The 14,119-nt window shown below is 36.3% G+C and overlaps 1 long non-coding RNA gene across 1 annotated transcript; it reads left to right on the top strand.

Annotated features, from left to right (window-relative positions):
* Positions 1-4,953: 4,953 nt before the first annotated feature.
* Positions 4,954-8,770, top strand: LOC105856198 (uncharacterized). The gene is made up of 2 exons (XR_001147008.2): positions 4,954-5,047; positions 7,839-8,770. It is a non-coding gene; the product is annotated as an uncharacterized LOC105856198 (long non-coding RNA).
* The last annotated feature ends 5,349 nt before the right edge of the window (positions 8,771-14,119 follow it).

Here is a 14,119-nt window from a genome sequence, read left to right as displayed (position 1 = left end):
ATAATACTAAACTTTATATGGAGAATTAAGATTAAGACTACCTAGGGCATTTCTGAAGAAGAAAAGCAGAGACAGAAAACTCAACATCTCAGATATCAGTATTTATTATGAAGTTATCTGAGCAACATATGATATTGGCTGAGGGATAGAAAAAGTGACCAAAGGAACAGAAAGTGTAGATTCAGATGCACATGTTACATAACTTTTGTATAAGAGAGAGATGGCATGAAAAAATTAGTGTAGAAAGAAAGAACTGTTTGTCAAAGGAAACTGACAAAAGAGGTAATAAATATGAAAAAAGATAAAGTTAGATCTCCTCTATCCACTATTTATAAAGATAAAATCCAGATGAACATAGGACATAAATGTCACATATGAAATTTTAAAAATGTTAGAATATATAGGTGAACATACTTTAACATGTCAGATAAAAACAGGTCTGAAACAAGATTAAAAAGCATTGATGAAACTTATTTTTAAAAAATCAAGAATTTTACTCATCTACAGATAACTTAAGAGTTGGAGAAGGTATGGATCTACAGGATTTCTCACACATTGCTGTTACCAGTGTAAACTGGTGCAAACACATTGGAAAATAGTTTGAATTACCCCTCCAAATTGGAAATCACATATTGTGACTCAGCAGTTTCAGTCCAAGGTATACACTCAGGAGGACCTCTTGTACATAATGGATAAAAGGTAGGAATAAAAGGATGTGTTCTGTAGAACTGTGCACATCATTAAAACACTCTAAACTACCAAATAACCCTCAAAGGGAAAACAGATATCATAATCACACATGGAATACTGAATAGCTATCAGAACAAATAATTTATATTGACAAGGATGTCTTTTAACAACCTAATATTAAGATACAAGCTTGTAAATATTTCAACCATGCAATAATTACTATAAAGGTACAAATGACAAACATAAAAAATATACATACATTTTAGGTATATATAGAGATAAAAATAAGGAACATTGAGTAGTGAAAAATATTTGATTCATGACGGTGGATGCCTCAGTGTTTGAGTTGACAGCATGAGACACAAACTGGTGGTGGAGTCTATGATTAGGTCAAGGTCTTAACCTTTTTGGGGGATGGTGGTTTTATGGTTACTTATAAAATTATTACACATAGGTAATTGAATAACTAGATCAAAGTGGGTCATACATGAAACCATGTCAAGATTATGTTATGAACCAAAATTATGATTAATCCAAATCAATGCCCTTGAGATCCAATAATTAAAAAAAAAATCAGATCATGCCACTGTAAGTCATTCCTATGACTTACAAGAAAAAGACGATTTAAGTAACCATAGTTAGTGATAGCGTAGTCAACAATTTTTGTGCTTTATGTAGCCTTTCCCTCAGCTCTGAACTCAGCTTCAGGTGCGATGGACAATTTTCATATATGATGCCAGCCTTCCCTTAATATGTCTTCTTTGTTTCTTTGTCTTCTTCCTCAGGGATTTCTTTAAAATCTGGTTGTCTCTAACCAGTGAGACAGGAAAAACATGGGTATTAACACTCATAAACAATCTTCAACCATTGGTGGACTGGAGTTTGTGGGTAAATGTTCAGCGCTTTTCCTTCAGAGGGAAAATTCTGAGACTCATTCTAGATTGTGTCTCAGGGGATCACCAGAGGAATTGAGTCCCATATGCCCTAGATGCAATAAAACACCTTCTATTGCTTTTTCTCTTTCCCTATTTTCTCTCCTGTACCCTTACTCCATTTTCCTTTCCTTTCCTTTCCTTTCCTTTCCTTTCCTTTCCTTTCCTTTCCTTTCCTTTCCTTTCCTTTCCTTTCCTTTCCTTTCCTTTCCTTTCCTTTCCTTTCCTTTCCTTTCCTTTCCTTTCCTTTCCTTTCTTTCCTTTCCTTTCCTTTCCTTCTTTATTTTCTTTCTTTCTTTCTTTTTTTTTTCTTGCTTTCTTGCTTGCTTTCTTACAATTCTGGAATAAACTACCTACATGCAAATCTCAGGCTCTCTTTAGTGAGAATATCTCATACTAAGACAGACAAATGTAGTGGTGACTATGGAGTGAGGTTTATCATTGATAGCTTAGTTACAAGGAGCCTCTCTGATGGAATTACATATGAGTTGTGAGTAAAGCAATGGAAATATCAAGCCATATGATGAGTGAGGGGGAAAAAAAGCATTTCCAGTCAAAGAGTATAGCCAGTGCAAAAGCCCTGCCAATGGAGAGAGACTGAATGTTCAAGGCACAGAAAAAGGCTAGAGAGGCTGGTGCATCCTAGCTAGTGAGGATAATGAAGCTGGAGAAGTAGGCAAGGACCAGAGTTTGTAGGGGTTTATGAATCATATTGGAAGGTTTGTATTTAATTTCATATGAAATCTGAGGCAAAGAAGTGATGTGGCTTAGACCAGGTCTAGGAAGTTGAGTGATAGTGGTGAAGAACCTGGGAATAAATAGGAGATGTATTTTAAGGTAGAACTTATACCACTTACTAATGGATTTTGTAGCTATGATGGGCGATGAAAAAGGAGGAATCAAAGCTGATACTTAGGTTTTAGGCTTACACAAGAGGTGTATGAGGATGTTATATACTGACATGGAATAGAATAGGAAAGGAATAGATTGAGATGGGTGGGTGGAAACCAAGAGTCATTTTACATTTCATTTTTTTCAATGTCTGTAATATAGCCTTGAAGAAATGTGAATACATGAGTCTGGAGCTGAGTGAAATATCTCCAGCATTGGAGAGATGAGTCCAGGGTTCCCCATCACTTTGTATTAACCAATCTTTTAGTTCCTGTAAATTAATACTACAAAATCTTCAAAATTATTACTAGCTTTTCTTCTCAAAGAAACCCCAGCTCATTCCACATCACCTAAGGACTAGATGGCCCAAACCACATCCTCTAACAGTCACAATAAACATGAATTTCATGGAAGCACCATTTTCAGATGTAGCTAACCAACCCTAAGCCCACTTGCCCTGTTTGCTTATTCTTTGCTATGGAAATCATGATAAAGGCACTTGCACACAGTTCTCCTTTCTCTCTCTGCCCCCCTCAAGTAGTCCTGCATCGTGTGCTGTTTCTCCCTAAAGAGCTGTAAGTAACAAAACTGTGTACTCTGCTTTCTTCTCTTGATTTGAGTCTGGTCTCACCATAACTTACCCAAGGTAATATGGTTAAAACACATTTAAACTTGAACTGAGTTCTATCTGAATTTTCCAATGTCCTTCTTGCACAGATCTTTTTTTATTAAGTAGAGATATGGAGCATATCATTTAATAAACCCATAATGAGTGCACATTATATGTTAAGAAAGATAGGTTTTGAAGACAAAAGGATAAAAAAGGTGAGGTCCATGCCCTGGAAGAGCTCATAGATTACTTATTAATAGGCTCAACCCAACCACTTAGAAAAAAATGTGATTAGGTTTTCCTGCAAAAAGTTCAGATTTTGTGTGAGCCAGACATGGCCCATAGATGTCCATGTAACCTCATAGTTGTCACAGACCTATTCTTTCTGTCCACCAGGTTGGTCCATTCTATGGGCTTCTGTTTTGCTTTCTCTGCTTAACTTTAACTTTTATACTAGGTCTGCTGAGGGAATCTTGGAAATTTAATTGGAACTTTAATTTGATTGACTGGGACCATGATCTTCACTTACCCCTTTGCGAGTTCCTCTACTTGGGAACTGGAACTTCTCCTTTGTAAATGATAACCATTTGCTGGTGGCCATTTGTCAATTTCTATTGAATCTATCGACTTCTCTCCAACTCCACTGCCACTAGCCTGGTTGAAACTACAAGCCTCTATCCTGGACCAGTGTAATAGCCTCTTTGTTGGACTCTCCATTTATAATCTTGGACCCATCCAATCAGCTACAATATAGCCAGAGTAGTGAGCACAAGTCTATCAATATTTTTCTCATTCCCTTCCTCACAACCTTCCTTCCAATGACTTTCTACTGCAGTTAGAATAACATACATGACTTTCATCGTGGCCAATGAGGCCTTGAATGACCTGGACCTGCCTTGCTGGCCTTGACTCATGTCTCATCACTCACATCCTTTATTTGTGTTTCAAACACAGTAACCTTTTTTTTTTTTAACACTTTGTATTTCCTTCTGCCATAGGACTTTGCATATGCTGTATTTGGAATGCTTTCCTCTAACTCCCCACTTCCAAACAATCAAATTGGAGATAATTAGCTAATTCCTACTAATCCTTCAGATATGTGGCACAGAGCTAGAAAAGTGCTCATTAAATCTGTCTCTCTTCCCAGGTACATAGTTTAAATTCATTTCCCCATCTCTCTGCATTTAGGGTGGGATTATGTAATTGGTTCTCCCCAGTAGAACGTGAGCGGAAGTTGTGTGCCACTATGGGCTGAGGCAACTCAGAGTTTATGTGCTCTTTCTTTTTCCTCTTCTTTTCCTTTTTGTGGGTTCTGCATACAGAAGGTGGCAGAGCTATTAGCCAAAGAGCCTGGCTGCCTGAGATGCCGTTTGGAGGTTTGCTGCCCAAGAATGATGCTCCTCAATGAGGGATATCTTGGCTTTAGGTAAGTTTAGACACTAATATTTAAGGCTGTTTGTAATAGCATTTGTCCTTTTTTCACCCTCACTAATTGAAAGAAATTCCTTTCTCAAGGAAGTCTTCCTGATGCCCCGCACTGGCCCCTCCAACCCCGCCCAATGCACAAGATCTGGTTTCTTTACTATAAATTATCATGGAATTCTTTCACTTCTTTCTATAATAATTACCCCATTTTAATTTATATACATATTTGTGTGGTTATGTGATTAATGTTTATCTCTCCTACTGGACTGTAATCTCCATGACAGCAAGGATATGTCTGTTTTTCCTCACCACTTTATCCATTGTAAACATGCAATAAATATTTGTTGAAGAGAATTTTTGTAAATGGACTGACCACCTGGAACCATCCTTGTGCCTGAATTTAGGCCTAGAAGATTCGGGACATGCTCTGCTTACTGGATTATACTTCCTCTCCATAAAGATTAACAATAACTGCCACTTCAGCTGGGCTTTTCACCTGGTAAGTGATGTTCAGCTACTGTTTGCAGCAGGGTCAGTTTTCAGAATTCAAATTTCATTCAATCTTGGCCCCCACACCCTGCCATCAGCATTACTGAGACATCTTATGTCTAGGTCTTTCTTAATTGTGATTGTGTTTTCCAACGCCTGGGCTTTCATTACCCAGAGAAATATAAAGGCTGCATCTGTGGACTTTTGCCACATTCTTATCTCCAATGTTGCAAAGTCTATAATGCTGAAGTTGTTTGTTTTAGTTTTCTGTGTGTATGTGCATGTGTGTGTGCACATTCTCATGTGTATGTGTGTGTACTCACTTACCAAGAAACCTTCACTTTGAAGGGAAATAAATAATGTCCTTGTGACTTTCTCTCAAGCATGAAAATGTATAACACAGTTAATTGGGTTAGTTGTCCCATAATTACCGTTAGCTAACATGGAATTCCAATTTCACAATGTCAGCTGCAAACTATTAAGCATGTTACAGTGTTTTTTTTTCTTAAACTAGTATGGTGAATTATTTTCCCCCTAAAATATTTATGATATAATATACATGTTTTATTAAGTGCGTTGGCTGCAAAGTCAATTTCTATCTTGGAACATTAACATCTTCATCATTAGTGAAGTTGCAGCCCTTTAGTGATATAAATGCTTAGATTTACATTGTGATTTAAAATTCTTGGGTATGTTTTCTGTATATTTTCTTTTATATCTTTGTCATACAAAAACACATATTATTATGCCATTTTATGTATGTAGAATCTGGGCTTTCGGGGAGTGATATGACTTGAGCAAGGTCACGAAACTGGCGGAATGCAGAGGCAGAGCTTGTCTGTGGGGTCTAGTTTCTAAATGTCTCAGAAGACATCACCTTATTATTTTCCTTAAAAGTCCCAGAGTGAAGACTCTAAAGGGCTGCTCTTCATTCTCCACCCTGAGTTTCTCTGGGTGTCACAATCCACCAGTTTAGGTAACGTACTTCTCACCAAGACAGGCCTGGTTGGAGCTGCTCTTCCCCCTTGAATCAACCAGAAGCACTTTCTTTTTTTTTTTTTTTTCCATTTATTTATTGATATTATATTACGGGAGTACAAATGTTTAGGTTACGTACATTGCCTTTGCTTCAAGCGTGTCCATCCCCCAGATGGTGACCGCACCAATTAGGTGTGTATATACCCATCTCCTCCTTTCCCCTTCCCGCCTGCCCTACACCCATTGAATGTTACTATTAAATGGGAACAGAAGTGTTAATCAGTTAATACCAATTTGATGGTGAGTACATGTGGTTGGTGCTGCTTTTCCATTCTTGTGATACTTCACTTAGTAGAATGGCCTCCAGCTCTATCCAGGATAATACAAGAGGTGCTAGATCACCATTGTTTTTTTGTCGCTGAGTAGAACTCCATGGTATATATATACTCCATTTTATGAATCCACTCATGTATTGATGGGCACTTCCTTGGGTTGTTTCCATAGCTTTGCAATTGTGAATTGTGCTGCTATAAACCTTCGAGTGCAGATGTCTTTTTTATAGAATATCTTTTTTTTCCTTTGGGTAGATGCTCAATAATGGGATTGCTGAATCAAATGGTAGTTCTACTTGTAGCTCTTTGAGGTATCTTCATATTATTTTCCACAGAGGTTGTACTAGTTTGTAGTTCCACCAGCAGTGTATGAGTGTTTCTATCTCTCCTCATGGATCCAACATTTACTGTTTTGGGACTTTTTGATAAAGGCCATTCTCACTGGAGATAAGTGATATCTCATTGTGGTTTTGATTTGCATTTCTTTGATAGTTAGATATGTTGAGCATTTTTTCATATGTTCATTGGCCATTAGTCTGTCTTCTTTTGAAAAGTTTCTGTTCATGTCCTTTGCCCATTTTTTTGATAGGGTTGTTTGATTTTTTTCTTGCTGATTTTCCTGAGTTCTATATAGATTCTAGTTATGAGCCCTTTATCAGGTGTGTAGCATGCAAAGATTTTCTCCCATTCTGTAGGTTGTCTGTTTACTCTTGTTATGGTTTCCTTGGCTGTGCAGAAGCGTTTTAATTTGATCAAGTCCCATTTATTTATTTTTGTCATTGCTGTGATTGCCTTTGGGGTCTTCTTCATAAATTCTTTCCCTAGGAAAAGGTCTATTAGAGTTTTTCCAATATTTTCTTCTAGAATTCTTATAGTTTCACACTTCAGGCTTAATTCTGTTAACCAGTGTGAGTTGACATTTGTGAGAGGTGAGAAGTGTAGATCCTGTTTTAGTCTTCTACATGTTGCCACCATGTTTTCTCAGTACCATTTATTGAATAAGGATTATTTTTCCTAGTGTATGTTTTTGTCTGCTTTTTGAAAGATTACATGGCTATATGAGAATGGTTTTATATCTGGGTTCTCAGTTATGTTTCATTGGTCTATTTCTCTGTTCTGCCATGAGACTAGTGGAATTCATAAACAAAGTCAGCAAAGTCTCAGGTTACAAAATCAGTGTACAGAAATCAGTACCTTTCCTATATGCCAACAATAGTCACATTGAGAACCAAATCAAAGACTCAATACCCTTCACAATAGTAACAAGGAAATAAAATACCTAGGAATATATTTAACTAATGAGGTGAACAAACTCTGCAGAGAGAACTATGAAACACTGAGGAAGAAAATAGTGGAGGATGTAAACAGGTAGAAATTTATACTATGCTTATGGGTTGGCAGAATCAACATTGTTAAAATGTCTATACCACCCAAAGTGCTCTTCAGATTCAATGTAATCCCTATTAAAATACCAACATCATTTTTTTGCAGATCTAGAAAAAATAATTCCATGCTTCATATGGAACCAGAGAAGATCCCCAATAGAAAAAGTATTCTGAAGCCAAAAGAACAAATTAGGAGGCATCAATTTACCAGACTTCAAGCTATACTACAAGACTACAGTAATAATCAGCAGCACTTTCTAAGTGTCAATCAGCCTGGCACTGTGAAGGACACAGTCAAGTAAATATGACCCAAAGGCTGACATTTGAGAGGCAGATAATCAAGAAACAAAATTAGCACATATGGAACAATAATGAGAAACATAAGCACCCTAAGATTTATACAATTTTAGAGTGCATGGAAAGGCAGGAAGGACTTGATTAGGATGCATGAAGACAAAGGGACTTATCTAGACTTATAAGGCAAGCAGACTGGGACAGGGAGCCACGTGTCAACCTTTTGTCACAGAAACGCCTCAGCCCGCACAGTAGAGACATGTCGTGGAATTTCAGTTGAAGACGCAACTTATCACAAGGCCTCTTTGAGAAGGTAGGATAAGGTTTGCTCTAGAAAGAGGGAGCAGTGTTTATGTCACGCACAAAAATATAAGTGAAAGTACCAATGTGGAGGTGGGCATGCAGCCTCCTTCTGAGATGGAGAAAAACTGATTCATTTATTAAGGGCTTATGATGCACCAGACACCAAGATAAGCATTTTACAAACATCTCTTCATGTTAATCGGACAATATATCTGAGAAAAGAGATATTGATGAAGTATTCTTCATGTTCATGCTTTCTAGTGTACTTGATAAAACTTTAAATTGTGTCTGCTAGGAGCACATTGTCACCTTGTGAATGTTCTTTAGTAGCAGCGATCAAATCAGAAGACTTTGCCACTTCCTTTAAATAAATATATACCAGGCACTTTACAAGCTGGTGAAGAAGAAAAATGAAATAAAATAAAATAAAATAAAAAGAAACACTGTCTTTTTCTCAGAAAACTTATAGTCCAGCAGGTAAACAAAAGTAATGCAAATAATCATCACAGAATAAGAATAGGACCAAGGAAGAGGTAAGCAATTAGCATAAAGTGAGCTCCTACTACATACCACACATGGTCACACAAGCATTATCTGTAAGCATTATCCCCCTTATCTGCCAGTAACCACCCAAGAAGGGCATTACTATGCCGGTGTTAAAGAGTATATTAAATCTCAAAGAAATTCAGAAAATTACTCATAGCCATAGAGTTTACAGGAACAGTTAATCTTTATGCACAAATTTAACTGATTGAAAACTCATGTTCATCATGGAGTAGGTACCCAATACAAGGTAGCTGTTAGCATCATTTCATTCCTTCCATCATTGTCTGGAATCTCTGCTTAGGTATTATGACACACACATGCACACACATGCACACACATTTCACTAGTAACAAATCAGAGAGAATGCTATTCAACCACCCTAGTTTAACTAATCTCTGCAATTTTTCTAAAAGGAACAGTTTTGTATTACTTTCCCTCTCAGATCCTGATTTGTTACTATATACTTAGTCTTTTTAAGCCTAAATAAAAAGACAGATATGTTTTGAGTACTATGTCAGTCCAGCAGGAGGAGGTGGCTAGAAAATACAGCACTGACCTAAATTCTGCAGGCTGAATCATACGGGATCTTTAAGTAATAGCTTTGTGGAAGGCAGAAACTCAGCCTTGACTTGGGTACCTAATGCTTTTGCATAGCATTTCTGCGACTTGGGAGTGACTTCTTAGATGTTGAGCCTGGTTGTTGTGGTTTGCAAAAGAGGACTCATTTCTACTTTAAAAATACATAGGAGTTGAAGCTCATATATGCTTTCTTTAAAGAAAATCATAAAAACTAAGAATTTGATCTCATCCAAGATATATACTGTTAATCAAAAGAATATGACTCATGTTCAAATGAATTTCTGAATCAGATAATAATAGCTACATATTTTGTGAGTATTGATATTCTGTCATAAATACATTCTTTTCTTTGATTCGAAGGCTCATACACCTTTTTGCTAAGTGAATGATTTGTTGCACTCCTTTTGGCAGTTTTAGGTGGGTCCTAATTTAATTTTCTGTTCCTGGAAACGTGGTTTTCAGTATCACGTGGTGATGGAACTTCCTTTGGGTGGCAGTGTGGAGTAGTGAAAATAGAAATGGCTTTCTTTCTTTTTCTTTTTCTTTTTTTGACAAAGCTGGTAACAAAATCCTAGCATTGTTCCTCATTTTCTGTGTGACTCTCATGAATATACTAAGACTGTTTCTCACTTCACTTGCATGTTAAATTATTTAGTTTGAGGTTTAAATAATGTGTCCCTGAGTACATCACAGGCACATGGCGTATTTTCTATCCCTATCCTGTGAGAAGTATACTTCATTAGTATTTCTTTTCTCTTCTTGTACTAATCCCTGAATTTATTGAGGATTGGAGGAAGAAAGAGACAGAGCATCCTTCAAGGGACAATAAAAACACAATCTCTTGAGTTGTAGCCTCTTAGTTATAAAGGAGAGTTTCCAGAGATCATCTATTAGTCTTAAAGGTCTGAAAACTTATGTGACATGTGCAAATATGTAGAAGTTGGAGGCTCCAGGTCTTCCATGAGTTGGCAAACTTACATTCTGAGAGATATAGATCACTTTGCATGGTCCCATTCAATTTCCCAATCCATGTTGCTGAAGTATGAACTTAATTCATATAATTTGCAGAGTCTTATCAGTCATTTTCTGTTTGCCTTAATTCTATGGTCTAGGACTCAGTTTAAGAAAGTCTTTCTTTGTAAACAAGAAACCCCCTGCTATAGAAAGGAACATTTCAGAATTGAGGGGATTTTGTAAAGTAAACTGTGTTATTACTGTAATTTAAGCATCTCATCAGAGTGCTACCCAACCCAGCTTCGCTTAGTGTCAAAGATTAGAAAGGGCTAAGCATGCTCAAGGCAGTTGGGGTGCAGTGTTCTCAATAGCACATCTCTAAGCCTTTTTTAGTGCTGCTGATGTGTCAATTTTTTAAAGATCTTAGAAAAATGCCACAGTATGCTGCAGAAATATATTCCTATAGCTAATGACTATTGTTCTATGTTGCTAAAACACACTCCCACCTGCTTCTCTGCTTCTATCATAGTGCACACATGTAACAGCTTTTTATATATTGTAAAATCCACCTGAAGTATCTTTTTTTTGCATTTCCTTCCATATCTTATTCTATCAGCCCTTTTCTCTGATTTCTCTGCAATAAGTTTGATAGCATTACTCAAAATTCATATAATGTATTTATCATGTTAACTCTTGGTGTACATATAATATAGAGGAAAAAAAATCACTAATCCTAAAGATGCAGCTCCATACATTTTCACAAAATGAACACATCCATGTTTCTAGAAACTAGTTAAGATACAGCTTTACCTGCATCCAATAAGCCTCTCATTCCCCATCTAATCATCCTGACTTCCAAGACAACAGATTAAGTTTGTCTATTTTTAAACTTTATATGAATAGAAGCACAGACTAGGTATTCTTTTGTATCTGTGATTTTTTTAAATCTATGTTATATGCCCACCAATAGTTAACATAATAAATAAATTAAATATGTTTAATTAGCTCAATGTTATGTTTGAAACATTTATACATGTTTCTATATATACTTGTAGTTTTTTAATACCATTGCTGTAAATAGGCTATCATTTAATTGTCCATTTTATGCTTGGAGGAAATTTTTGTTATTTCCAATTAGATTATTATGAATAGTGTTTCTATGTACATTGTTGTACTTGTTCATGATAAAAAATTATACCCATTTATGTTATATTAGGAGCAAAAATCCTGAGTCAAAGGCCATGTGTACATTCATTTTTAGTAGATAATGTCAATTAGTTTTCCATAAGGATTGTACTAATTTCCATTTCTATCAATTTCAATGTAACAAATTTCTATTGGGGATTATATCCTAGGTTCAGATGTGCCTGGAACTTAAACAATTTTGAGGCTCTCTTTCAAGAAAGAGAATACAAAATCATGACAATAATATTTGCATAGACACAGGAAGTCACCTATATAAGGAAAGAATCTCTTTTCTCTTTTAGCTTCATTGTATATCTGTTTTGACATGATGCATTGAGCTGTTGTTGTAGACATAGCTCTCCAGCTACTTTGTACGCACAGTCTCTATATCTTATTTGTCTTTGCATAACCAACCTTATTATGTGTAGTAGATAATCTTTTGCATGAGTGATAAAATATGTTAAGATGATAAAAACCAAGTCATTGCTATTAAACAAGTCATAATTTACTGTCATTTGCCAACATCAGTCTTCAGTTATGAAACCAACAATGACATGATAAATATGTACAGGAGGTAGTTACAATAAAAAATTTGATACCAGCCCACTTTCATATAATCTCTCAATCATTAGAAATTTTCTTTTTATTTGTCTATCTATCATCTATCTACCATCCATCTATCTAGTTTTATCCTATTTCCAAAAGTAATTTAATATGGCTTATAAAGAAATGATCAAAGAAATAAATTTGACCTGGCATTTGTTTAGAAGATTCTGAGAGCAATGCTGCAGTAAATTAGAACCATATTATATAGGCAGATTCTATGGTTAGAGGAGCAAGAGTTATCAGGATCAGGGAAAAAGACATACAAGAGCAGGTGCAGAGTACCCAAAGTCTCTGTTCTGCAGACCCTTGTTTTGATGGAGGTCAAAGTTGAACCAAGGGCAATGAAATATATATATTACGATTCCCTTAGGCAGTCGACATTCTCTAATGCTCTATAGTGTAATATACTGTGGTTATTGGTTACTCTGAGAGTGAACTTTGATATTGAACAAACTTAACTCTGGCTTTGCCAGCTACTGGCAGTTGATCATCGATTAAGCTGGACTTCACTTTTACACTCTACTACGTAGGATGATATTACCTACATCAGAGGAGTGCTGTGTGGATGCAGGCAAGCTATTCAGAACGCATCTTCCAAATACAAAGCAGTGAACAAACAGGAGCTCTGTATCCTCTGGTGCAGTAATGTGTTCTCTTTAAAGAAGCAGTGACATTGCTGCTGCATATTGAATTCCAGCCCTGAGACTCTGAGATCATTCTATCCAATATTAATCCTTAGACAATCAATCTGGATTGAAAATTAACTTATTCATTTTACTCTCAAACCAGTTTTTAAGATCATTCCCAAATTGGCATTAATGTGTTCTCCTTATTTAGTTTCTTTAATAATATAGCACGTAATTTATTCAGATTTGGATTCTACTTAGGTATTACTTATTTCTTAGTTAAACTTCAAGTTCCTTGGAGGATATTGCTATATTCTAATCATCTTTGTATGCTTCACCTTTCCTAGTAAGTGGTTTATATAGGAGTCATTAAATAATACTATTTAATCTCTTATGCTATATAAGTCCAAATGACTTAATCTATTTAATTGGTTTTATCAATTGGCCTTGCCGCAATAACAAACAATCCTAAAATCTCAGCAACTTAAAACAACATGCATTTATTTCTTACCAGGTTATAGCTGTGGGTCTGCTGCTTTCGGAATGCTCCCTATGTGATCTCATTCCTAGCCTCAGTCTAAAGTAATATCCTCTGAGACAAGCAGTTTTCACCTTAAAGGGAAAAGATCAAGAGAGGTGATGTGCCTCTTAATGCTTCCGTTTTGATGGGGTGTATATCTGCCAAAATTGAGTTGGCTAAAAGCATGCCACATAAACAAGATACTGGGTAGGGAAGTGGGGCAGGGTTTGTGAGTGTGGGTGACTATTTAAACTACATGGCAACAGGTACATAATCCTTTTAAAAGGAAGGAGAATTAGCAAATGGATAGATGGGGATCCTGAGGCTGGGCTACTGGAACCTTAGAGATCACTGGGACACTAAATTCACATCACCCACCATCCTCTTCTACTCTAGAAAACTACAATTTTACAATGAAATCTTCAATGGAATATAGATCATGTTTCCAAGGAATTCACTGGCTTCCATTCATCAGCTAAAAACTGGCCACCTGAAAAACCTTGGCCATTCGTTAAAGAATTACTATCCTGAAAATTTGAGAAAAGACCTTTTTGCTATAAGATCTGAAACTACAGAAATCCTCTCATAGTGCTTTAGTGACTTCAGGATTTGTGTTAGTTTGCTAGGACTGTCATAACAAAATAGCATAGCCTGGATGGTGTAAACAACAGAAATTTATTTTCTCACAGTCTTAAAGGCTGGAAGTCCAAGATGAAGGTATCAGCAGATTTGGTTTCTTCCGGGCCTCTCTTCTTGGCTTGCAATGATCACTTT

Source organism: Microcebus murinus, chromosome 4 (assembly GCF_040939455.1).
Source record: "Microcebus murinus isolate Inina chromosome 4, M.murinus_Inina_mat1.0, whole genome shotgun sequence".
NCBI classification, from domain to species: Eukaryota; Metazoa; Chordata; class Mammalia; order Primates; family Cheirogaleidae; genus Microcebus; species Microcebus murinus.
This window is presented reverse-complemented; position numbering and strand designations above follow the sequence as displayed.